This window comes from Aquarana catesbeiana, linkage group LG08 (assembly GCF_042186555.1).
Source record: "Aquarana catesbeiana isolate 2022-GZ linkage group LG08, ASM4218655v1, whole genome shotgun sequence".
Classification (NCBI taxonomy): Eukaryota; Metazoa; Chordata; class Amphibia; order Anura; family Ranidae; genus Aquarana; species Aquarana catesbeiana.
The window spans coordinates 95549337-95576631 of record NC_133331.1 but is presented as its reverse complement, the minus strand read 5'-3'; positions in this window follow the sequence as shown (position 1 = coordinate 95576631).

Here is a 27295-nt window from a genome sequence, read left to right as displayed (position 1 = left end):
CATTATAAAAATAACATTTAACTTAAATAGTACTATGTTCACAGGCAATAGAAAAAAAAAAAAAAGGGGGGTAGGGGACAGAAAAGAAGAGAGTAGGGATAAACAGGAATATAGAGGAAGAGAGAGAAGAGGGGGAGAAGGAGTTCACCAGATTGGTCCGAGAGCCATATGGAGATGAGTAAAGACTAAGATCAGTCAATTTTAACCACTACCATGGCAATAGGACTTTTTCATCCATAGATGATGCAGCGAAAAATTGAATCCATGGGTTCCATATTTTCTCAAATTTTGGTATAAGATTATTTTCTATAGCAGCCATTTTAGAGTGAATCATGAAATTATTCATTCTATTTTTAGTCTCAACCACTCCTAGTGAAGGGGATTTCCAGGCTTTCGCAATTGTTTGTCTAGCGGCTGTCAGTAGCTGGATCAACAGCTTGAATTGCATATCTGTTAGGTATACCGGTTTTGAGTTGAGCAAAGCCATGGTGGTATCAGGGTGAATTTTAAATTTGAACATTTCAGAGGCTATGCCAAATATTTTTTTCCAAAAGATATGGGCTACCGGGCAGGTCCACCAGACATGCAAATGTGTGCCCAGGTCTGGGCAGCCACGAAAGCAAAGAGCTGAGTAAGTTGGAACATATTTTGCGATTCTAGAAGGTATTAAGTACCAACGAGTCAGAATTTGTAATTTGTTTCCATTGCTAAAATATTATCAGAAGATGTTTTAGTGGCCTGCCAGATACTTGACCATTCTATATCCTCAAGAGTTCGTCCTAGGTCCTCCTCCCATTTCTGAACATAGGATGGTTTATCTAAATTAATATTAGTCAGTAAATGAGAGTAGATAGAAGAAATTTGTTTCTTGGCATGTGGATCTTTTAGACAAGTGGATTCAAATTTAGTAAATTGGTGTAAAGGAGTGTCTGTATTTGTGAAAGGTGTGAAAAAATTTTTGATCTGAAGGTATCGGAATGATTCTGATTGAGATAATCCAACTGTTTCGCGTAATTCTGGAAATGGGATAATGTTGGAAGGTGTGACGAATTAATGTAGTCTCGAGATTTCCATAGAGTCCCATATTATAAACGATTTAGGGAAAACCCATGCTGGGTAAAAGGCCGGGTTTTTGAGGAAGGAGAGGAGGGGGTTATGAGGAGACTGCAACTGATGCTTAATTTTAAGCTTGTCCCAAAGGGTTATACAGTGCTTTGTGATGGGGTTGCGTAAACCTTGACGATCCTTGGGATTAAGCCACAATAAATTTGAGACCGATAGAGGGTCACATTCAGCCGCTTCTATTATTACCCACAGGGGAGTGTCATGAGTTGTGTGATACTTAATTAAGCTTGCCATATGTGCAGCTTGATAGTATTCTGCAAAGTTGGGGAAGCCCAGGCCACCAGAAGATTTGGGGAGGTATAAAGTATGTATAGGAATTCGTGGTTTTGTGGATCCCCATACAAATTTTTTCGTTCTATTTTGAATTAGTCGTAAAAAATAAGCCGGAATTGGAATTGGGAGAACTCTAAACAGATATAATAATTTAGGTAAGATCGACATTTTAATAGTATTAATCCTTCCAAACCAAGATAGTGGAAGGAAAGACCATTGTTTCATCAAATTTGTTATGTGTTTTAGAATGGGTGGATAGTTAGCTGAGAAGAGATCAGAGATGGATGCTGTTAAATGTATGCCCAGATATGGGATTGTTTTCTCTGCCCAAGTGAAAGGGAGTGCTGACCTCACTATTTCTTTGTCTCTATCAGACAGGGATATATTCAGGGCTAGACATTTTTTGGGATTAATTATCAGTCCCGAAATATTGGCAAATGTATTAAGAATAGGTAATAAATTGGGGCCTGATATCTGAGGAGAAGATAAAAATAGTAAAATATCATCTGCAAACTTGCAGAGTTTGTGATTGTAACCTCCTAATTCTATACCCGTTATTGTTGGATTTAGTCTAATAAATTGGGCAAGAGGTTCTATGAGAAGGGCGAATAAAAGGGGGGATAAAGGGCATCCCTGACGTGTGCCTCTTTCAATTTTAAATGGGTCTGATTTATAGCTTGCATATTTTATGTATGCTTGAGGACTATTATAAAGTGCGGCTATCCATTTGATAAAATGAGGTCCAAAACCCCATTTCTGTAAAGTATGATAAAGATAGGTCCAAGACACTGAATCAAAGGCTTTCCTAATATCCAATGAGAGGAAACATGAGGGGATACGTCGGGTCTTAGCAATGTGTGCCAATAGAACTGCTCTCCGTACATTGTCTCCTGTGTGACGATTAGGCATAAAACCTACCTGATCTCTATGGATAAGGTTACCTATAATTTTATTAAGTTGAGTTGCCAGGATTTTTGCTAATATTTTTGTATCTAAGTTTAAGAGAGATATGGGGCGATAATTATTATAAGATGTGTGATCAGTATTAGGTTTGGGTATCATACAGATAATTGCCATAAGCGACTCTTGTCTAAATGATTTACCTTTTAGTATTGTATTATAAGCTTTGGTAAGTAGTGGGGATAAGATTTCTGCAAATGTGCGGTAATATAAAGCTGAAAAGCCATCCGGGCCAGGTCTTTTATTTAACTTTAGTTCTTTGATTGTGAAGCTTACTTCTTCTGAAGAAATGGGTTCTTCAAGTAGAGCTTGTTGGGCGTGTGTTAACTCTGGGAGTTTTATTTGAGAAAAGAAGGCTTCCGCCTCTACTGGATTAAAATCATTTGTTGCCGAATATAAGGATGATAAGTGGGATCTAAATTTGTTAACATTTTAACGGGGTTGCATGAGTCTTATTTTGAGTCTTATTGTTTTTTTTTGTTTAAATTGGGAGTTAAGGGCTCGTGCTAGAAATGTGTTAGGCTTGTTGGACTTCATATAAAAGGCATGTCTAGATCGGCGTAAAGATTTATCTGCATTTTCTGTGAGGAATAGGTCATATTCCAGGCGTGCTTTTTCTAGACGGGCTTTAGAAATCGAGGAGGGATTATCTTGAAAATTTAAAAAGGAATTATTATATTCCAATTCAAGCTTTTGTGCCAAATTTTTACGTTCTCTCTTGAACAATGCAGATTGTTTTTGTAGTATACCTCTTAGCACTGGTTTATGGGCTTCCCAAAGGGTTAACGGGCATATTTCAGGGCATGTATTATATAACAAATATTCTTATAAGGCTTGTTCGACCTGGATACAGTGAGATGGATTTTTGAGCAGAATATTGGGAAGGTACCAGGTACGATCATGGGATTTGGGAATGGCGGAGGCTATACTGGAAAAAAACGCATTGTGGTCTGACCATGGTATTGGGATTATATTTGAATTGAGAATCTCCGGAATCATGCCTATGGTTAAAAATATATGGTCAATGCGTGAAAGAGTTTGATGTGGGTTCGAATAGTATGTATAACCTCTCTTAACCGGGTTAGTTTCCCTCCAAGAGTCAATTAAGTTGTATCTCAAAAGAAGCTGTGAAAAGGATTGATTGGATGGATAACTCGTGGGTGTGTAGGGGGCTTTATCTAAGAATGGGAAAAGAACCTGATTTGAATCTCCACACATTACAATAGTCCCTATTTTGTGTGTGGATATAACCTGTAGGAGATGTGTAAAAAAGGGTGTAGGGTTTTTATTTGGAGCATAATATGAGATTATTGTTATTTCCATATCCATAATATGACCTGTCAAAATGATGTATCTCCCCTCAGGGTTTTTGATTTCTGATATAGGAGAAAAGGGTACTGAACGATGAAAAGCTATCAGGGTGCCACGTTGTTTAGTGGATGCTGAGGCCGAATAGACCTGAAGATAGGAACAGCTCAAATATCTGGGTGTAGAATTTATTGTAAAATGAGTTTCCTGTAGGCAAACTATATGTGCTTTCTGCGTTTGGAAGAATCTAAATGCTTTTGAACGCTTTTGTGGTATATTAAGTCCCTGAACATTCAGGGAAAGAATGTTCAAGGGCGCCATGGTAGAAGATAAAAAAGATAATACTCACCACTTTTGTTATATTTCCGGCTGAGTGGACCAATCCAAGTGAACAGAAAAGGGGTGGAAGAAGAAGAGGACCAAGGAGGTCTAGAAAAAGAGAAAAATAAGTAGCGTAAATGAATAAATATACTGTTGAATAAGTTAGTCTAATATGAGATCCAAGAATTACCCGTGAGGAGGGAAAATTTCCCCCATCAAGGGATACGGGGCCATCGTTGATCGACCACATAATAATAATGGTCGGTCGAGGAAGGCACAGTGGGGCACATGGAACTACCATGTAAAGAGGGAAAAACCCTATAACAGAGCATCACTAAGATGCTTTGATTCTTAGCCCACTCGGCTAATTGAATAAAGTAAATGAACAATTCATTGCAAACGTAAATGAGGATGATTGTAACATTTTTAAACAAGAATAATTAATTAATTATTAGAACTGAGGAGATAAATATTATTAATATTTTGTTCAAATATTGAGTTAATAAAGATGTAATTTAATACTATGGAAGGGGAAAAAAGGGATGACCTGGGATGTATTTGCATATATAATAACTTGTAAACCTACAAATCCCATATTAATGTAACTGATGAAGGGTGGGGAAAGATAAATTCTTATTCCTTATTTAAACTCAAAGATAGCAGAAGAGCTAACTAGCGACTATTATATACAAGTAGAAGTGTTGAACATGTTAGACCATAATTAAAGCTAATAAAGAGGTGAAAGATAGCAATAGATTAGAGTTGAAAACTGGTCTATCAGGGACTGCTTGATTGGAGGGGGTATCCTCTCATGTCATATTTATTTTATTTTTTATTTATTTATTATTTTTTTTTTTTTTTAATTTGTATTTATTTTTATTTTTTTATTTTTTATATATATATATCTATATATATATCTATATATATCTATATATATATAGATATATATATAGATATATATCTATATATATATATCTATATATATATATATATTTATTTATAGATACAGTGGCTTGCGAAAGTATTCGGCCCCCTTGAACTTTTCAACCTTTTGCCACATTTCAGGCTTCAAACATAAAGATATAAAATTTTTATTTTTTGTGAAGAATCTCCAACAAGTGGGACACAATTGTGAAGTGGAACGAAATCTTTTGGATTTTTGAAACTTTTTTAACTAATAAAAAAATGAAAAGTGGGGCGTGCAAAATTATTCGGCCCCCTTGCGTTAATACTTTGTAGAGCCACCTTTTGCTGCGATTACAGCTGCAAGTCGCTTGGGGTATGTCTCTATCAGTTTTGCACATCGAGAAACTGAAATTCTTGCCCATTCTTCCTTGCAAAACAGCTCGAGCTCAGTGAGGTTGGATGGAGAGCGTTTGTGAACAGCAGTTTTTAGCTCTTTCCACAGATTCTCGATTGGATTCAGGTCTGGACTTTGACTTGGCCATTCTAACACCTGGATACGTTTATTTGTGAACCATTCCTTTGTAGATTTTGCTGTATGTTTGGGATCATTGTCTTGTTGGAAGATAAATCTCCGTCCCAGTTTCAGGTCTTTTGCAGACTCCAACAGGTTTTCATCCAGAATGGTCCTGTATTTGGCTGCATCCATCTTTCCCTCAATTTTAACCATCTTCCCTGTCCCTGCTGAAGAAAAGCAGCCCCAAACCATGATGCTGCCACCACCATGTTTGACAGTGGGGATGGTGTGTTGAGTGTGATGAGCTGTGTTGCTTTTACGCCAAACATATCGTTTTGCATTGTGGCCAAAAAGTTCGATTTTGGTTTCATCGGACCAGAGCACCTTCTTCCACATGTTTGGTGTGTCTCCCAGGTGGCTTGTGGCAAACTTTAGACGAGACTTTTTATGGATATCTTTGAGAAATGGCTTTCTTCTTGCCACTCTTCCATAAAGGCCAGATTTGTGCAGTGTACGACTGATTGTTGTCCTATGGACAGACTCTCCCACCTCAGCTGTAGTTCTCTGCAGTTCATCCAGAGTGATCATGGGCCTCTTGGCTGCATCTCTGATCAGTCTTCTCCTTGACTGAGCTGAAAGTTTAGAGGGACAGCCAGGTCTTGGTAGATTTGCAGTGGTCTGATACTCCTTCCATTTCAAAATGATCACTTGCACAGTGCTCCTTGGGATGTTTAAAGCTTGGGAAATCTTTTTGTATCCAAATCCGGCTTTAAACTTCTCCACAACAGTATTACGGACCTGCCTGGTGTGTTCTTTGGTCTTCATGATGCTCTCTGCGCTTTCAACAGAACCCTGAGACTATCACAGAGCAGGTGCATTTATACAGAGACTTGATTACACACAGGTGGATTCTATTTATCACCATCAGTCATTTAGGACAACATTGGATCATTCAGAGATCCTCGCTGAACTTCTGGAGTGAGTTTGCTGCACTGAAAGTAAAGGGGCCGAATAATTTTGCACGCACCACTTTTCAGTTTTTTAATTGCTAAAAAAGTTTAAAATATCCAATAGATTTCGTTCCACTTCACAATTGTGTCCCACTTGTTGGTGATTCTTCACAAAAAATTTAAATTTTATATCTTTATGTTTGAAGCCTGAAATGTGGCAAAAGGTTGAAAAGTTCAAGGGGGCCAAATACTTTTGCAAGCCACTATATATATATATATATATATATATATATAAATATATATACAAACATACATTATATATATATATATATATATATATATATATATATATATATATATATATATATACACATACATACATATACACACACACATACATACATATACACACACACATACATACATACATATATATATATACACATACATACGTATATATATATACACACATACACACATACATACATATACACATACACATACATTTTTTTTTATTTATTTTTTTTTATATTAAATGAGATTTTGCAATTTTTGGGTGTGAAATAAATAAGGCTTAAATATTTAAACATGTTTCTGTTTGAACTAAGATTTAACAATTAACTATTAATATTGAAGGGTCCTTTAGGAAATGTTATAACTTCAGGACATAAAGGAAAATCAGTTAAATATGCCATTAATGACTATGGCTCACGTATTTAGTCTTAATATTCAAAATAAATGAGAAAAGGACTATGAAGTCCAAATGGGGTCTATGTGACACTGTCTTTTAATATCAGTCCATAGAGGCAATATTGCTCCTCTTGTTAGCCTGATGGTTTCCAGGATTGTTGGATGTAGATCTGCGGGTAAGGTTTGTAGATTGTGATTTATCTACTAGGTGTAGATCTTGTAGAGTCAGCTGCAATTCTTCAGGAGATCTGCAGGTAAATCTAGAACCTTGATGTGTGAATCTGATGGAGAACGGGAATCCCCATTGGTAGATGATATGGTGATTCTGTAGTACTGCCAATTGGGACTTCATTGATCGCCTCTTATTGATGGTCAGCTGGGACAGGTCAGTAAATAGCTGATAGTCATGACCTTGAAAGGATAGGTTATGTTTTTCTCTGGCTGCTGACATCAATTATTCCTTCGTGCGATAGTAATGAAGTTTCGCTATGATATCGCGTGGAGGGCCATCTATTTTCTTTGGCGCCAATGCTCGGTGGACCCTATCCATCTCTAGGCGCTCAATGGGTATTGTCGGTTGTAGCTCCTGAAATAGGGCTGTTATCGTCGAAGGTAAATCAGTTACCGTCTCAGGAATTCCTCTAATACGAATGTTTGAACGCCTGGCCCTATTCTCATAATCTTCTAATCTGGATTGAAGTGTAAAATTCTCCTCTTTAAGGTTTTCTATTTCTTTCATGGTGTCTTGTACAGAAAGTTCCATTACTTCAAATTTATTTTCCAATACATCAGTATATGTGCCCAGTTCTATAATTTCTCTTGTGAGGCTGCTTGTAATATGTTCTGCTGTTTGTTTAAGTGCCTTTTGTAACATTCTCTCAAATTGTTTCAAAGGCACAGCTGAAGCAGATACATTCTTTGAAGAATCTTGTGAGGGGAAAAGTTCTGTCAGAATCATCTGGTGATGTTATCTGAACAGAAGGCTGCTTTTCTTTGTGTGAGCGCTCTGAGGTGTTCTGTGAGGTAATCTGTGAGGCAGAGGCTGATGCCGCTCTGGCTGCAGCCCTTGACTGAGACTCCTTCATGGAGGACGTTTTAAATTTGTTTCTGCCACCTCCTAGCACCATTTTACCTGTGACAATTCAGTCCCTGAGGTCACGGGAATAAGCCAAAGGTAGTGGTAGATGTTATACCGGCAGGTTCAGGCTGTATGGTGGGTTTTCTCTCAGTCACGGAGCGGAGCTCTAACGGCACATTACCGCTCTGTTAGACTCCGCGCATGCGCCCCCTCGGGTTTTAATACTTCCACACTCTATCCAAAACAAAGTAAAAAAAAAAAGCTTGGGGTTTAGGTATACTTTATTTTTTTTGTTTGCTTATGCCTTATTGATGATTCTTAACACAATATGCAGAAAACATGGTCAAAATATCACATTTATTTCTGAGGGAGTCATATTTAGGCAGCTACAATTAAGTTAATGGTCGCTTTGGCTATTCTTAAAGTCCAACTCTAGGAGGAGAGGAGAAGCATACCCTACCTGATCCTCCACCCCCCCCCCCCCCAGCAGATGGTGCTCCCCCCATGCTCTGATGTTGGAGTGTCCCTCGGCTATGAATTGGTCTTTATGATGATGGATATAGCCCACAAACTTATATTACATAAATGGATATCTAAAACCCAGCCAACAATCGCTCAATGGATCAATGTGATTATGTGTAAGAAGGAAGAATACTTAAGAAGGGAGGAATTGGCATATAAACATAGGAAATGCCTCGAAAATTTTCAGAAAATTTGGTTTCGATGGCTAGATTCTAATTTATCTGTGTAATTAGAGAAATATATAACTTCATGATATGTTGAATAACAAGACTTGTTCAAGTTAACCTGGAAACTGCATGATTATTTCTTGATTGTGGTGTGTTTTTTTGTGTTTTTCTTCTCTTTTTTGGACTTGTTTGTGTTTTTTTGTTTTGCATGTTCTTGGTTTGTTGAAAATTGTAAAACTTTTTTAATAAAAATTATCTGATTAAAAAAAAAGAATCTTAGACTGCTGCAGTGTGGGGGAGATGACGCCTTGGGGTGGAGTGGAGTACTGGGTAAGTAAATCTTAAAAAGTTCCCTAGACCTAAATGAACAATTAAAGTGGAATTCCAGTCAAATTCTAACTAAGGCTAAGACGATCCTACTGTATATACCCTGTAAAAGAAAAGATATGTATACTTACCTATTCAGAAGCCACTCTGGTCCAGTCCGGTCACATGATTGGGTCCAAGTGCTGGTTTCAGTGTTGAGGGGAGGCAGTGACAATAGCTGTAGAGCCTGGGCTATGATATCACCCAAAGGCTTACTATGGGGTATCCATGGTCATCTGTCCCTCCTCTACACTGGAAGCCGGTCATGTGACCAGACTGGACCACCTTCAGAATATGAACATGTGAAAGTAAAAATCCTGTATTTTTAGCTTTCCTTTTCCATGATTGGATATTCAAAGTAAATTTTAATTTAGTTTCTCCTTATTCATCAACCTCTTAAGTCCCCAAGCATTTTTCTCCCTAAATCCTCTTGAGTTCCAGGGCATTTTTATCACTATGGCAATGTCTCAGTCCTGCATGTTATACCTTTTAATGTTTGTAGTCTACCCTAATGTATTATACATTTCTTTGGGGGCAAATGTGGATAAATATATTTTACCTCCCTTTTTTTTGGGGGGGGAATAAATCATACAAAATGTACACAAAAATGCATTTTCCTGCAATTTTTTTTCCAAGGCACTGTTTACGTAACTTGTACACTCTATATATTTAACACAAAATATAGTCAACAAAGGCTGATGATTAAAATATGATTGAAATTGAAATGATTATTAAAATATCACATTGATGTGATGCACAATGTAGCATAAGTGGTAAACTTCAAAGTGCATTTTACTTTATTACTTTATAGAGCTTTATTCCAATTTAAACGCAACATTTCAATGCATGCAGGGTAAAAAAAAAAAAAGTTTTTTTTTTATAAATCATTAACATAAGATACGTTTAAATAGACAAGGGCAGAAATTAGCATGGTGGCAACTTTTTCAGAAATCTTGCGAAAATTTAGAAATTAAATTTGAATGATATTGTGTTGACTTTATTAGCACTTGATGACAAAATGTCATCCAGATCATCCAACATCATTGTTGTGACCTGGGGATTTTGGGAGGGAATATTATATATGTATATATATATATTTTTTTATATATCCCCTGAGGAAGCCCATGGTGGCGAAACATGTCAGGATAATCTTCAAATTGTCACCTGCTACGCAATAAGACAATTCTCCCTTTGATGGCGCATTACAAGACAAGCTGTATTACATGTTTATGTTTGTTCAAGTAACAACATACTTTTTTATTGTCTGTTTTTTTGTATTAATAAAACTAATTGTATTTTTACATTTAAATTTCTGTCTTCAATACTTGGCACCCTGAAAATCCCCCCCAAAAAACTTCTCTGTATCCATCCAATTTCAGGGATGTTGTTGCCTTTTTGATAATAAATAAATAAATAATTTTTTTTAACTTTTACAGGGAAGATAGAATAGTCTTAGAATGGAGGTGGCATTAGAATTTGACTGGAATTACACTTTAAGTTATGCAATGCAGCCATACTACAAGGGATAATTTTCTGGAGTTGGGCTTTAAAATACACCTGTCATGAAAAAAATATGGGGCTCCCATTCTTCTGAAAATGCTAATTAATTGCTGTTGTCCGAACACCCTAGATTTTTAACTTACACTGGCTAGCAGACATTTTAGTTAGTGGTTTCTAAATGAGTGCTGCAGTCAGGCTCCCCCTGGTGGATTATCCACTCACTGCAACAAAAATTGGCCACAGTCTAAACAATTAGTCTAAACAATAATGCTATGTAAATGGGCACATCTTGGAATATCCTTGTTGGTGCATCTGACAAATCCCACACTGTTGGAACCATAGGTGTGCGCAGCCTATTGCATTAGGGTGTGCACCCTTAAGCTCAAACACACATGCGTGTGCAGGTATCTACATATATATGACCCTGGCACATTGATCTCCTTGCCGGCACAGTGAAAGAGCATAAACACTTCTCTTATGGCAGAGCCGGTAAGAGGGAGATCTTTCCCCTGTTTCTGTTGCTACACAGAGCGATAACATTAATGTGCACGGGGTGATTAGGGTGTGCCTGGGCACACACGGCACACCCTGTGCGCACGCCTATGGTTGGAACATATAAGTAGCTGGCATGTTCTGTAATTACGTAGGAGTCCACCCATCATTGTTTCCCCTAGTTATCGGATGTGTTCTCTAAGTTCTTGGCTAAACAGCACAGTTTTGAATACTCATTTGTGTGGTAGCTCAGTCACTGAGGTATACAATGCTCTGTGATACAGCAGAATTCTAATTACACTGGTGGAGATAGCAACCTTGCTGGTCACACATCATTAGAAACACTTGGGAAATCTTCCACTCGGTATTAAGCTAAAATTACATAAATAGTAAGGCAGACCTATGGTCGGAAGACCAGTTTAAAACACAAAAATGTGAACCAAAAACCTGTTCACTAAACAATGGTTACAAACTGATTGGGAGGGAAGTTTACCTTTCACATTCTCATCTATCATTTTGTGATAGGTATGTAGTGACATCGCAGCATTTCCTTGTCAGTACAGAGGTTTGGAAAGAGCAGTTATAGACTTTTCTTACAGCAGTAGATCACTGCTATAGTGATCTATTGCTGGCCCATTGCAGCCAACATTAGATCACTGTTAGAAGCGATCTATTGCTGCAGAGCTGCATGGGGTGCCTGGAATTTGGGATCCTCTGACCAGATCCTGTAAAATAAAATAAAATCTAAAAGGATAGAAAAAAATAATACACTCAACGGCCACTTTATTAAGTACACCTGTTCAGTTGCTTGGTAACACAAATTGCTAATCAGCCAATCACATGGCAGTGAACTTTGAACGTGGTATGGTTGTTGGCACCAGTCGGGCTGGTCTGAGTATCTCAAAAATTGCTGATCTACTGGGATTTTCACACACAATCATCTCTAGGGTTTACAGAGAATGGTCTGAAAAAGAGAAAATATCCAGTGAGCGGCAGTTGTGTGGACAAAAATGTCTTGTTGATGCAGAGGTCAGAGGAGAATGGGCAGACTGGTTTGAGATAATAGAAAGGCAATAGTAACTCAAATAACCACTCGTTACAACCAAGGTAGGCAGAATACAATCTCTGGACACACAACACATCGAACCTAGAAACAGATGGGCTAGAGCAGCAGAAGACCACACCGGGTGCCATTCCTGTCAGCTAAGAACAGGAAACTGAGGCTACAGTTCGCACAGGATCACTAAAATTGGACAATAGAAGATTGGAAAAACAATGTCTGGTCTGATGAGTCTAGATTTCGGCTGTGACATTCAGATGGTAGGGTCAGAATGTGGCATAAACAAGCATGAATCCATCCTGCCTTGTATCAACGGTTCAGGCTGATGGTGGTGTAATGGCGTTGGAGATATTTCCTTGGCACACTTTGGGCCCCTTAGTACCAATTGAGTATTGTTTAAATGCCATGGTTCCCTTTATGACTACAGTGTACCCATCTTCTGATTACTACTTTCAGCAGGATAATGCACCATGTCACAAAGCTCAAATCATCTCGAACTGGTTACATGAACATGACAATGAGATCTCTGTACTCCAATTGCCTCCACAGTCACCAGATCTCAATCCAATAGAGCACCGTTGGGATGTGGTGGAATGGGGGATTCGCATCATGGATGTGCAACCGACAAGTCTGCAGTAACTGCGTGATGCCGTCATGTCAATATGGACCAAAATCTCTGATGAATGTTTTCAACACGTTGTTGAATCTATGCCCCTAAAAATTAAGACAGTTCTGAAGGTATAAGTGGGTCCAACCCGGTACTAGCAAATGATGTTGGATGATCTGGATGACATTTTATCATCAAGTGCTAACAAAGTCAACACAATATCATTCAAATTTAATTTCTAAATTTTCGCAAGCTTTCTGAAAAAGTTCTTATCTTATGCTAATGATTTATAAAAAAAACCTTTTGTTTTTATACCCTGCATGCATTGAAATGTTGCGTTAAAATTGGAATAAAGCTCTATAAAGTAATAAAGTAAAATGCACTTTGAGGATTACCATTATGCTACATTGTGCATCACACCAATGTGATATTTTAATCATCAGCCTTTGTTGACTATATTTTGTGTTAAATATATAGAGTGTACAAGTTACGTAAACAGTGCCTTTGGAAAAATTGCAGGGAAATGCATTTTCGTCTACATTTTTTATGATTTATCCCCCCCCCCCACCCCGCAAAAAAAAAACAGGGAGAAAAAATATATTTATCCACATTTGTCCCCAAAGAAATGTATAATACATTAGGGTAGACTACAAAAATTAAAAGGTAAAACATGCAGGACTGAGACATTGCCATAGTGATAAAAATGCTCTGGAACTCAAGGGGATTTAGGGAGAAAAATGCTTGGGGACGTAAGAAGTTAATGAATAAGGAGGAACTAAATTACAATTTACTTTGAATATCCAATCATGGACAAGGAAAGCTAAAAATACAGGATTTTTACTTGCACATGATTGGATGACTATTGACTAAAGTCAGCACAGATTTTCTTCACTAAGCTAAGTGAGTTTTCACTTTGCAAAGTGAAAATGTTTTCATGTAAAGTAAACATGCTTTTCCCCTTTAATAAAGCAACCCTATAATTTCATCTTTTTAAATCATATTCAGCAATGTTATTAAATGCTTTTTAATTTTTACTTGCCTGAAATTAAGGATTACTTGCCCTTTAAGTAATGCCATCTAAAATAATTCATCCATGCATTACAAATATGACCAAAATCAGACAACAATTATAAGCCTTGTTTTAATGGAGCGTAAGCCTTCATATGTCTGTTTGTATTGCTTGTATAGAACTGAAAATGCTTACATTGCTATAGTATTGTGTTAACACAATGTACGGATTTGTACATTAATTCAATTAACATACTTAGTGCTAATTATGAAAAAAATTACACATAATTCTGTTTTAATTACAAAGTTATCATGAGCTATAAAGCAATGTGTCAACAGTATTTCACGCATGTAATATTAAAAATGCAGCAAAGCTTCCTCAATTCCCTTATATATCCTAATAAGTTAATGTAAAGACAATGCAGGCTTCTATATTAAACTAGGACTCTATCCCAAAGGTATTTTCCCAATTCAGGTGAAGGGGACCAGGATATGGGCAACAATTCCTCAGGAAATCACTCCATCACCATCATGACTTTCGTAGGCCAAGCTTAAAGGGGTTGTAAAGGTAAAAATTTTTTCACCTTAATGCATTCTATGCATTAAGGTGAAAAAACTTTTGACAGTACCGCCGCCCCCAGGCCCCCCGTTTTACTTACCTGACGCCTCGAATCTTCGCTCCTCGTCCTAGTCAGCTTCATTGCAGCTCAGCCTGGTCGCTGATTGGCTGCAGTGGATGGATTGAAAGCAGCGCAGCCATTGGCTCGCGCTGCTGTCAATCACATCCGATGACGCGGCGCGCCGGGGGGCGGGGCCGAGTGATACAGCGAGCGGCTATAGCCGCCGGCTGTATCACGGGAGCGCGCCCGCAAGCACTCACCACCGTGCGAGGGAGCTCACATGAAGGTGGTAAATGCTTGCGGGGAGGAGCTGAAACAGCCGCCGAGGGACCCCAGAAGACCAGGTTCGGGGCCACTCTGTGCAGAACGAGCTGCACAGTGAAGGTAAGTATAACATGTTTGTTATTTAAAAAAAAAAAAAAAAATAACTTTACAACCCCTTTAACTGTTTATAACATAGAGGGTGAGTTGTCAGAAATCATTTGTTCCCTTGTGCATTCTATACAGGGATATACAGTATGTGGAAAGCACAGCGAAAACTCTAAAACCTGATCTTTCACCTCCATCCTGGGGGTGTGGACAAGTCTATGGTAGGTCTTTATAGATCTCTGGAACTGCACATCTGGCAAAGCCCCGACACCTGTTCTTGATAACCTAACTGAATGTTGGTGAACCTTTTCACCCCAGATGTTTTGGAACTACATTTCCCATGATGCTCAACTACACTACAGAGTGCATGAGCATCATGGGAAATGTAGTTCCAAAACATCTGGGGTGCCAAGGTTTGCCATCACTGACTTAGTTCATGCCCTTGATAACTTTGTAATTAAAATTGAACTATGTTTTTTCCTCCTATAATGATAATGTTACCCAAAACATTAAAATCCATTATTTACAGGCAGTGGTGGCTTCTGCATTCACCACTGTTAACAGTGACAGGTTCACTGTTGCTAAAGCCAAATTCTCGATCGGGTATATCACATCCACCCCAGAAGACAACACCAGTTAAAATGAGGCACTTTGCTGACTCTAGCATAAAATAATTCTGTTCTTGATTGCGAGGCCTAAAGTACTATTAGATGATTAGATGGACCAGTTTTGGGCCAAATCACAGTTAACGTTTCCTTTAATTAGACAAGGAAACAGGTTCACTTTATTGGTACAACCAGATGAAGACTTTCATCAATAAATAAAACCTCTACACCTGGCCCTCAAACCAGTTATGGCATCCTAAATTCAAACTCTCCCTAACATTGCAACAGAAAACACCTCCCTCTTTCCAGAACCTTTGAAGTATGGGGTGGGTGAATCCCCTGGGGAAGTTTCCGAAGTGGACAGCACCGGCAGGGGATTTCCAGAAGAGGAGGTAAGGGGCCACTCTGTATAATATTGTTGCAGAGAGCTGATAAGTATAACATCTTTTTTTATTTTAAAGAATACAAAAACCTTTAGTATCACGTTAAAGCGGTATTCCGGGCGTAAAAAAAAATAAAAGTCAGCAGCTACAAACACTGTAGCTGCTGATTTTAAATAAGTACTTACCTGTCCTGGGTGCCCGCGATGTCGGCCGCCCGAGGCCGCCCCGTCCCTCGGCTCTCGGGTCCCGGCACCGCCATCCTAGGTAAGGGAAACAGGCAGTGGAGCCTTGCGGCTTCACTGCCAGTTTCCTATTGCGCACGCTTGAGCGGCGCGGTGCTCTGTGAATGGCCCAGTGGTGTTCTGGGAATGCACACAGTTCCCAGAAGACAACGGGGCAGCTCACCGAGGAGCAGAAGATGCCGCGGAAAAGGAAGAGGCAGATTAGGAAGACTGCCTAGCAACAAGGGTTTAGGTAAGTTTAAAAACATTTTTTTTCAAATGTTTTTTTTTTATTTTTTTTTAAGGATTTTTGGTGTAATTTTTTTTTTCAGGGTGGCCCTCCACTTAAAACTTTTATTTAAAGAAAATCCCCAGTAGCCATAAAGGATATATGTACATCTAATTTGTATATATGAAAAGGGAGTTTGGGACTTTAAATGAAGCGCTTGGGTAGTGGAGATAAAATAGTACCATATTTAAATTGTATTATGAAATGTTTTATTGGTTATAATAGGTAACAATCAGTAAAAGAGTATTCATCTCATATACAGTAAAAAGTAAAAACTGTTTTCATTTCATATATGTATAGGAAATATGCACATAATATAAACATGGTAGAAGATATATACGCATATAACAGCATATGGTTTGGAGTTGGAGATAGAGTAACATGGTATTAATAACAGGTACATGCCTGGTACCGATAGGTGCATCCACATGGTATATGTACATTAACTAAATAGGAAAGATTTGTATAGTTGAAAAGAGCAGATGGTCAAAATGAGAATGATTCCATATAGGATGTAGTTGGGGCATCAAAAAATTAAAGCTTGACGCGTTTCGTGGGTGTTTCCCCACTCATCAGGAGCTGATGTAACCAAAATTCCTATAAGTACATATAAAAAAATATAGTAAACCATATTGTCCATATAAATAAGTAAAAAATATATAAACATGGATGAACATTTCATGTATGCAGATGGTTTGACCAAAGGCACTCACCAACAACAGCATGTGTGGTGCGCGGCGGTGGGCGTAGGGTGGGCCAGAAACATGATCTCTCCATGGGAGCCAAGGCGGCATGAATATAGACACACCAACGGGCATGGTAAGAGAGGGCAAGATAGAATAGAGTGTGTCCATGGAGCAAGAGTGTTTTATGGTAGAAACAAGCATATCGGGGAACAAAATATTATAATAAGTTTGTGTATGATTTGCAATGGTATTTAGCAAAAAACAAAGGTTGAGTAATAAATAAGTAGTAGACCCAGTAAACTCCAAGGAAAGGTGGTGGTGTGGATGATGAATGAATAAGTGTTTTAAAGATCTGTACTATCAATAGAGTGACATTAAAAAAGGATGTGTGGTAGCCAAGATAGGATAAAGAGTGATGGCAATTGGTGCAGAAAAAAGGGGAGGGGGGGGGAAGGGAATGCAACTGAGAAAGGGGTGACAAGAAAAAGCAAAGTCACCAAAGAAAAAGGCACCAAGACGCATAAGAAACAGCCAAAGGGGAAAGGAAGGATAGTGAAAGGAATAAGTAGTGAGAGGGAAAACAAGAACCTACCCAGTTGTGGTATCTAAAGGCATCACCAACTGAACGAGAATCCGCAGAGCTGGTGTGCAGTCACCCCAGGAAGAGACCGGCCGTGTCAACAGCTAGCTCCAAGAGGGGGGTATATAAATGCCGCCAACGCCACATGGGTGACGTAAGGGAGGAGCCGCCGCACCTGAGCCGAGTGCACATTCAGCGGTCGGCGCGAAGGAACTCCTGCCATGGTGACACCAAGATGTAAACAACCAAGCGTCGGCGCAGTGACATCAAGAACTGACGTCATGCGTCCGACGTAGGGTACGTGGCGCCGATGCGCAGAGGGGCGTCCACCCGAATCTCCCGTCACTAAGTGAAAGGGGGAGAACGGGAGGACCCACTGGCGCATCACAGCTCCCGCAGAGAGAGGAACCAGCAACGCCCAAACGTCCAAACACCACACACAAACACCCGTACTGGCTAGGTAGAAGGTATGCCTGGGATACCTATAAGGAGAAAGCCATGTGGGGCAAGGAATCGGTAGCAAGGATGCTGCCTATGAAAGTTAAGGCATGACATACAAATAAAATAAACAATAACATATCCATAACTGCATGGAGAATAAAGAGTATAAATATATGAGGGCACTCTCCTGTACATAATGGTACCCTATAAATAAGGGCAAACCTCACACAGGGAGGGTAGGGGAACACTACCAATCCCATATAGCCAATTGCTTCCATCCCGGTACTATGTAGAAGTTGAGGGGGGGTTTTTGGGACTTTAAATGAGGCACAATTAAGTGCCTCCATCCCGATAATTGGTATATATGAAAAGGGAGTTTGGGACTTTAAATGAAGCGCTTGGGTAGTGGAGATAAAATAGTACCATATTTAAATTGTATTATGAAATGTTTTATTGGTTATAATAGGTAACAATCAGTAAAAGAGTATTCATCTCATATACAGTAAAAAGTAAAAAATGTTTTCATTTCATATATGTATAGGAAATATGCACATAATATAAACATGGTAGAAGATATATACGCATATAACAGCATATGGTTTGGAGTTGGAGATAGAGTAACATGGTATTAATAACAGGTACATGCCTGGTACCGATAGGTGCATCCACATGGTATATGTACATTAACTAAAAAAATTAAAGCTTTTGATGCCCCAACTACATCCTATATGGAATCATTCTCATTTTGACCATCTGCTCTTTTCAACTACACAAATCTTTCCTATTTAGTTAATGTACATATACCATGTGGATGCACCTATCGGTACCAGGCATGTACCTGTTATTAATACCATGTTACTCTATCTCCAACTCCAAACCATATGCTGTTATATGCGTATATATCTTCTACCATGTTTATATTATGTGCATATTTCCTATACATATATGAAATGAAAACATTTTTTACTTTTTAATGTATATGAGATGAATACTCTTTTACTGATTGTTACCTATTATAACCAATAAAACATTTCATAATACAATTTAAATATGGTACTATTTTATCTCCACTACCCAAGCGCTTCATTTAAAGTCCCAAACTCCCTTTTCATATATACCAATTATCGGGATGGAGGCACTTAAATGTGCCTCATTTAAAGTCCCAAAACCCCCCCCCCCTCAACTTCTATGTACATCTAATTTGTGTGCACTAAATGCCTTGGCAAATTTGGGTATTATCTTTTAAAAGTATCCATGACATCATCACTGTGCTGAGCTTGTGCAAAGGCAGGGGTGTGGGAAGCACCAAGAGCACTTGAGAAGCAGTGATTGGTCTTTATTACAGGAAGTTCCTGCACAGAGGCAAAGGGGTTGATTTGCTAAAGGCTGCGTACTTTTGAAAGTGAAGTTGCACTCTGCAAGTGCAATTGCTCCAGAACTTAGTAAATGAGGTAAAGTTTCACTTTGCAAAAAGTACCCAATTACAAGCAAGGAAAATTAAAAATACTGCATTTTTTCTTGCACATAACTGGATAATGGTAGTCAGCAGAGCTTTTGCTCCGTTACTAAGCTCTGGAGCAACCGCTCTTCCAGAGTGCAACTGTGCTTTGCAAAGTGCACAGTCTATTTGCTATTAGTAAATCAACCCCAAAAATGTCACGCTGGATTGCTGCACAGATCTAGAAGAAATACACAAAGCAAAACAAGATTCAAGTAAAAAATATACATTCCTCTTGTATTTAGACAATATTTGCTTATCTAGAAGTTCAGCTTTAAGTGGTTCTTTCATGTCACTGTCTTATATACTGTATAACTCATTGCATGTTTTATACAAACACAATAAAATAGAAATACTATGGGTATATACTGTGTGTGTGTGTGTATATATATATATATATATATATATATATATATATATTTATATTTTCATAGTTACTATATCTTTGTGATTATAGATTGGTTGCTCTACGTTTGTGGATTAATCCTGCTCCTTTTTAAGAGTCCCTAGTATTTATTACATCACTAGTGGAGTTATTTGAAAATTCACTTATAATATTGATAGCCATCAAAGTTAGCAGAAAATAAACTTTTTGACACTAAAGAATTACAGCCTCATTTCCAATCCCAAGCCAATGATTTACCTATATAATTTTGTAATTTCTGTTTACAGGCAGAGCCTTGAAAAGATGCCTATGGTATCAATTTTTATAGCAAGTCATTGGTCAATTCCATGTATTTTTTTTTGTATCTATTGTTTGCCTGTGACAGCTAATTCACACCAGTCTCTATTGGGATTGTATAATATAAAAAAAGACATTTAATGACCTTTGAATTTAAGAGCTACCCTTGCAAGGGCAAAAAATAATTCCATATTGATTGATAGATCGGTCCGTTTATATTCATTTTCAGGAAAGACACGTCTGTAAAAAGAAAAAAAGAATGTCAGTCAGGAGCTCTTATTGATTTTCTATTGTGATCAACTAAACATTTGCAGAGGTGATAATGTAAACATTAATTAATAGCCTGTCAAAATGAACTGACATTGGGCCTCAGCGATGAGGGTTTGCAAAGGGTACTATAGAAAGGCCTTTAAAATGATCTCATTGAAGAACATATAATTAGTAATTAAAGTATTCCTGTCAAATAGAGCCTTACAAAGTAAACATTTTGAGCTGTGGAATCCATATGTATAAGACTGCAGCTTATTAGGTAAGTAGGAGGAACAAGCTCACTAATATATGTGGTATTTAAAACGGAATTAATCACAAATACAGTTTAATCATGGTAAATGCTACCTGCAAACCTATTTAAATTTTGCTCAGCCGGCTGCCTACCGTGTTGTCAGGAGATGCTATTCTTCATCAATCCTTAACACAGGTCCCTTAGTGCAATTTGTTGTTCAACTACAGTTGAAAATGTGCCACACCGAAATGCATGGTATTGCGGTACCACGTGATCTGGTGCCCACAAATGCTGTAAGTTTGTGATCTGTATTTTGGTGCTGTTAACAATGTAACATTGCACCAACAGCAGATCTACTATTGTTATTCAAAGAAAACATTAATTTAGAGTCTACATCAGACCAAAAAAGTTCCTTCCCTTTATAGTCACCTGGTGATTCTGTCGGTCGTGACAATGGGTTCTCAAGATCATTGTTTATTTTATTTATTACAGGAACTTATATAGCGCCATCAATTTATACACCACTTTACAAATATATATTGTACATTCACATCAGTCCCTGCCCAAAAAGAGCTTAAAATCTAAGATCCCTGACGGACATTCATACACATAGCAGGGGCAATTTAGAAAGGAGCCAATTAACTGATCAGCGTGTCTTTGGAGTGTGGGAGGAAACCCACACAGGCACAGCGAGAGCATGCAAACTCCAGGCAGGTAGTGTCATGATTGGGATTTGAACCACCAATCCTAGTGTTGATAGGCAGAAGTGCTAACAACTTAGCCACTGTGCTGCCCATTGTTCATCATAATTGATTTGAATCTACCTTGCTGGATGATGTGATTGACAATGGATTTACACTGTGTCATATTTTTTAAGTTTTTTTTTTTTTTTATAAAATACTTTTTATTTCACAATGTTGTGTTTATTTACTATTTTTGTTCCATTATGTCCCTCAATGTAAATCTATCCTCAATTACCCTATCCAGCGATGTAGCTCGAAATCAGACAGTTCCTGTGCCTGCCTGCTGGATGGACAGGGTATCATGCATAGCGCCACTGACGTCACCTGGGTTACCCTGCCCCTTTGTTCCCATTCAGCTGAAGGCATAGAAGTTGTCATTCACAGCGAACAGTTGCTGGGAGCGGACGTGTCCAAATTTGGTAAATAAGGGTGCCAATAGCTGTCATTAGCAGCGAGCAGTCATCGGACGTGGATGTGTCAGTGGGTCATCAAGGGTAAGGGGCCTGGCATGTATTTTTAGGAGGGAGTCCACATTTTGTTTGTTTTTTTCTATGACAACCAATGACTGTGAAGCCTGCTGCTAGAACACAAGGGGTCATTTGTTTTTTTAAATTTTTATGGAGCCCCCCTTATAATCCACACCAGACCTTCATCTAGTATAATGGTATGGCATGGATGAAGGCAATCCCCTTTGCTTAAAAACAGAAAGAAGCTGGCTGGGAAAAATGTTGTTTTGTGGCCATCAATAAAAAAAAAATTTTTCATGTTTAACTTTAAACATATAAAGAGCTGCTTCCCGATCAACAGTGTTTTTTCAATGTTTATTTTTTGCATTGGTTCCAGCTGCCCATGCCCGTTGATTGACAATCCCTTGCCTATTAGCCTTGCAAATAGAATGATTTTTTTTTCAGCTCCAATCCACTTCAGTAGGGTGTGCATTAAAGTTTGGTGAATGTTTATGGGGGTATGTCCATGACAACCTGGGCTCAGAGGAAATGTGCTGAAGGATGCTGCTGTCATATAATCCAAAAGGAGAGAGGTACTAAGACCTTGGAGCAGTGAGTCCACCAGGGACAGTACCCGAGAGGTGGTGAGTTTAGCAGGAAGAGACACTTTTTTATTTTAAGCACTGCTGGGCAACAATTTTTAAACATAATAAAAACTCTATAAATAAAAGCATAATAAGGACAAGCAAATACAACATAGTAATGAATTAAACATATGTAATATGCTTAAATATAGGAGAGGGGGTTGAGGCACCTATTTATAAGAGGTAAAGTGTAAAGAACAGAAACCAATACAAGGATAGGATAATTACTGGATAGGTATTACTGATAAACTGACAGCTGGTCTTTAGATGAGTTGGGAATGGCAGACCTAATTTTCTATCTTTAGGTAGAGAATGATGGCAAGAGAAAAGGAATTGCATGGTCATTTGTCTTTTGGTCAATAATCTCTTCCCATATTAATCTTTGGCTGAAGATGAGCAAACTGTTTAAATCCCCCGGCTTATATATCTATAACTGGATGAATCAGATGGATCTGTATTGTGACCCAATCCACCTGATCTTTTCTTGATCCATGATTTTTTTTTCCTGAAAGCATAGGGTCATGTACACATTGGGCACACAGACAATGCATCCAACTTTGTACCCTAATCACGATGTAATTTAAATGGCCTAACGCAGTGGTGGTCAACTTTTTTAATATAGGGGGCCTCAAGTGCAACCCCTGAAATCACCAAAGGACTACACATAAAATTTTGTGAATATTTATGGCCAGAAACAACAGGAGGTGATCAGAGACTGCAGACATGCTGCAAGGAGACTGTCAAAAACTGTAAACTTGCTACATGCTTCAGAAGATAGTGATAGACTTGAGACATACTACATGAGCTGCTAGAAATCACTGCTATAACATTGTGTGATGGACCACTTGGCACCCTGCTTCTGCCAAACAGTGCCTCCTGCCTTCCAAACCCTTCCAGCAGACTGAGAGCTAATTCCAGCCCTGTAGATCAAGCATGGTACACAGACAAGATTTTGAGGGGAAACCAAAGGAATGACTGTTTATTGAACAGAAATACAGGTTTTTATATACTTCAAAAGTTGGACAGTCACCACATGAACAATAAAACCAAATATTACCCCAAATATCACACAATGGTTAGATAAAGTAAAGTTGACACAAAACGAATCCCATCCAGTAGGATACCTCCAAGAGGATTAGCCAACAGACAGAACCAATAGGTGACTTAATTAACTCAATTAACAATGGAAATTCACACCTAGGAGGCACACAATGGGAGAGACACACTTAACAATAAACACATAACACCTTAATAAACAGATTATAGCAGGATTTGCTCTGAGTCTAGGAGCAGTCAATGCTGGTTTGGGCATAGAGGCCCCAAACCTGTAATTGGGTCTTCCAGTTCCCAGAGTCTGTGTGTTTCAGGGAGACATGGACTTAAATCTGAAGTAAAACTGCTCCAAAGGTCCCCTAGCCATACACCTCTCAAAGAATAGAGTCCCTTCTAACGGCAGGTCCCAGAGTCAAGAGGCTAGCCTGCATTCCCCTCCAAATGTCCCTGTCCTGGGTGGGTCTATCACACACGGCAATAGTAAAAAAAATTATTATTTTCTGCAGGGTCTCCGAGAGCCACACATAAAATGCCAAAGGGCTGATCTTTTAAATCAGTCTGAGGAAAATCAGTATATGTGTAGGTCCTACCTAAAACAATGGCAAAGATCCACTGCACCCCCACACCTTGTTGGGGGAGAGCAGATTGGCTGGGCTGGATTCCTTTCAGCCCATCACGTTTGTTTTCATACTCCACAGGACAGTGCCAGAAACACCCTTATGCCCTGTACACACGGTCGGACATTGATCGGACATTCCGACTACAAAATCCATGGATTTTTTCCGATGGATGTTGGCTCAAACTTGTTTTGCATACACACGGTCACACAAAGTTGTCGGAAAATCCGATCGTTTTAAAAGTGGTGACGTAAACCACGTACATCGGGACTATAAACGGGGCAGTAGCCAATAGCTTTCATCTCTTAATTTATTCTGAGCATGCGTGGCACTTTTTATAGCAAGCTAGCAAACTTTGTGTGTCGGAAATTCCGATGGAAAATGTGTGATGGAGCCCACACACGGTTGGAATTTCCGACAACAAGGTCCTATCACACATTTTCCGTCGGAAAATCCGACCGTGTGTACGGGGCATTAGAGTACTTCATATCCTTTCTCAAAATCCACCTTAACCACTTGCCGACTGGCTCACACCGATATATGCCGGCAAAGTGGCACGGGTGCGCAAAAAAACGTACCTGTACATCACTGCGTTATCCACAGATAGCGGGTGCGTGGCCACTGAGCGCCGTGGGCCCGCGATCGTGGCACGGAGAGGCAGAACGTGGGGATGCCTAGGTAAACAAGGCATTTCCCTGTTCTGCCTAGCAACATGACAGGGATCTACTGCTCCCAGTGATTGGGAGCAGTGATCCCTGTCATATTCTAGTGAACCCATCCCCTTACAGTTAGAACATGCTGATGGTACACAGGTAACCCCTTGATCGTCCCCTAGTCTTTAACCCCTTACCTGCCAGTGACATTTACACAGTAATCAGTGCAATTTTATAGCACTGATCGCTGTATAAATGGCAATGGTCCCAAAATAGTGTCAAAAGTGTCCGATCTGTCCGCCACAATGTTGCAGTCATGATAATAATCGCAGATCGGTGCCATTACTAAAAAAAAAAAAAAAAATTCATAAAAATGCCATAAATCTATCCCCTATTTTGTAGACGTGATACCATTTGCCCAAACCAATCAATATACGCTTATTGCGATTTTTTTTTTACCTAAAATCTGTAGAAGAATACATATTGGCCTAAGCTGAGGAAGAAATGTGTTTTTTTATATATTTTGGGGGGGTATTTATTATAGCAAAAAGTAAAAAATATTGCTTTTTTTTTCAAAATTCACACTGTTTTTTTGTTTATAGCGCAAAAAAATAAAAACAACAGAGGTGATCAAATACCACCAAAAGAAAGCTCTATTTGTGGGGAAAAAAAGGACGTCAATTTTGTTTGGGTACAACGTCGCACGACCACACAATTGTCAGTTAAAGCGACGCAGTGCTGTATCGCAAAAAAGGGCTTGGCCAGGAAGGGGGTAAATCTTTCCGGGGCTGAAGTGGTTAATGCATGTGTGTAAACATGACTCTAACTCTGCAAATGTGTTTTTCAGCTTTTGATATTTGCCCCTGAGCCAAAGCCCAGAAATGATCAGCATGTAAATAGGGCAGCCTTCCACCACCAGATAGATATGGATGCATTCAATGCCTCTACAGCTGTAAAATATTTGGTAAGACAGTGTGCGATGATGTGAAAATCGCAGTTATCCTACTGTCCACTTTAACCTCCCTGGCGGTATGATTATTTCGGATTTTAGGTGCTGAAAGCGGTACAATTATTTTGCATGGAAATTTGGCGTTTTATATTGTAGGTCTGTAAATCTTAACAATAACACACTTAAATCTGTCCAAACAAGAGTCTAGTAGATATCCCGGGTATGCTAAAGTTTGAAACACAAAAACATAAAATATAATATAATAAATAAAAATAAATAATTTTAAAAAATAAAAATAAAATAGTAATAAAATAGATTTCCCCACGATTCACTATCGCTCAATTCTGCAAGTGTTCTAATTTACTATCGCTGTTTTCTAGCTGGTCTAAAGCCACTTTTGACGTAAAGGGACACTTTTTGGTTGCTATGGACAATTTCCAGTTTCCAGGCAGAAAGAACAGTGTATATCATGTAAAACTGCATGCAGGGCATAGGACAAAGCACTGGGGACAAAAGGGATGTGAAATAATTTCATACAGTACTGTAATCTGTAAGATTACAGTACTGTATGTGTTATGATTTTTACTTTTTTTTTAATTTGCCGCCAGGCTCCGCCCCCGTGCGTCGCGACGCTCGCAGGGAACGGAGCCTGGCACGGAGAGGCTTCGGAGGAGGACGGAGCCCTCGGACACTGCGGGGGACATCGCAGGATCCCGGGGACAAGGTAAGTAAGGAAGCACCAGGATCCTGCAATGTAATCCCGAGTGTGGCTCGGGGTTACCGCTAATGGTGCTGAATTTTAACCCCGAGCCACACTCGGGAAAACCGCCAGGGAGGTTAATCTAAACAGGTCAGTTACAGCTGATTGGCTGCTGTGGGTAACTGCACTTTTTACTTTTGTCTATTAAAGTATATGTGAACCCTTACCTTGTAATGCAAGTTTAACCCCTTCACAATGAAGCCTGAATACAATTTTGCAACTTTGACATGTGTTAGTAAAACTGTACATATCATTATAATTACTGTATAGTGTATCCATGTGGATTATACTTTGTTTTCTTCAGGACAAATTGAGATTTCAATCGGTAAATGCTAATGGATATCGCCTGACCCAAATACTGTCCCAAAATAGTAAAAAAAATAACAATATAAAAAAAAAAAATACTGTATAATTCTTGCTATTACCATAACTTACCACCAAGGAACAACCCAAAATAAAATTCTCCTGCTTCTGACGATCACAAAGATACCAAATTTGTGTTATTTGTTGTTGGTTGCACATTTTTACTTTTCTTTATCCTACCTAAAACACATTGGGGGTGATTTACTAAAACTGGAACGTGCACAATCTGGTGCAAGACTGCATAGAAACCAATCGGCTTCCAGGTTTTCTTGTCAAAGCTTAACTGAACAAGCTGAAGTTAGAATCTCATTGGCTACCATGTGTGCCGTCAATAAATTTGTCTC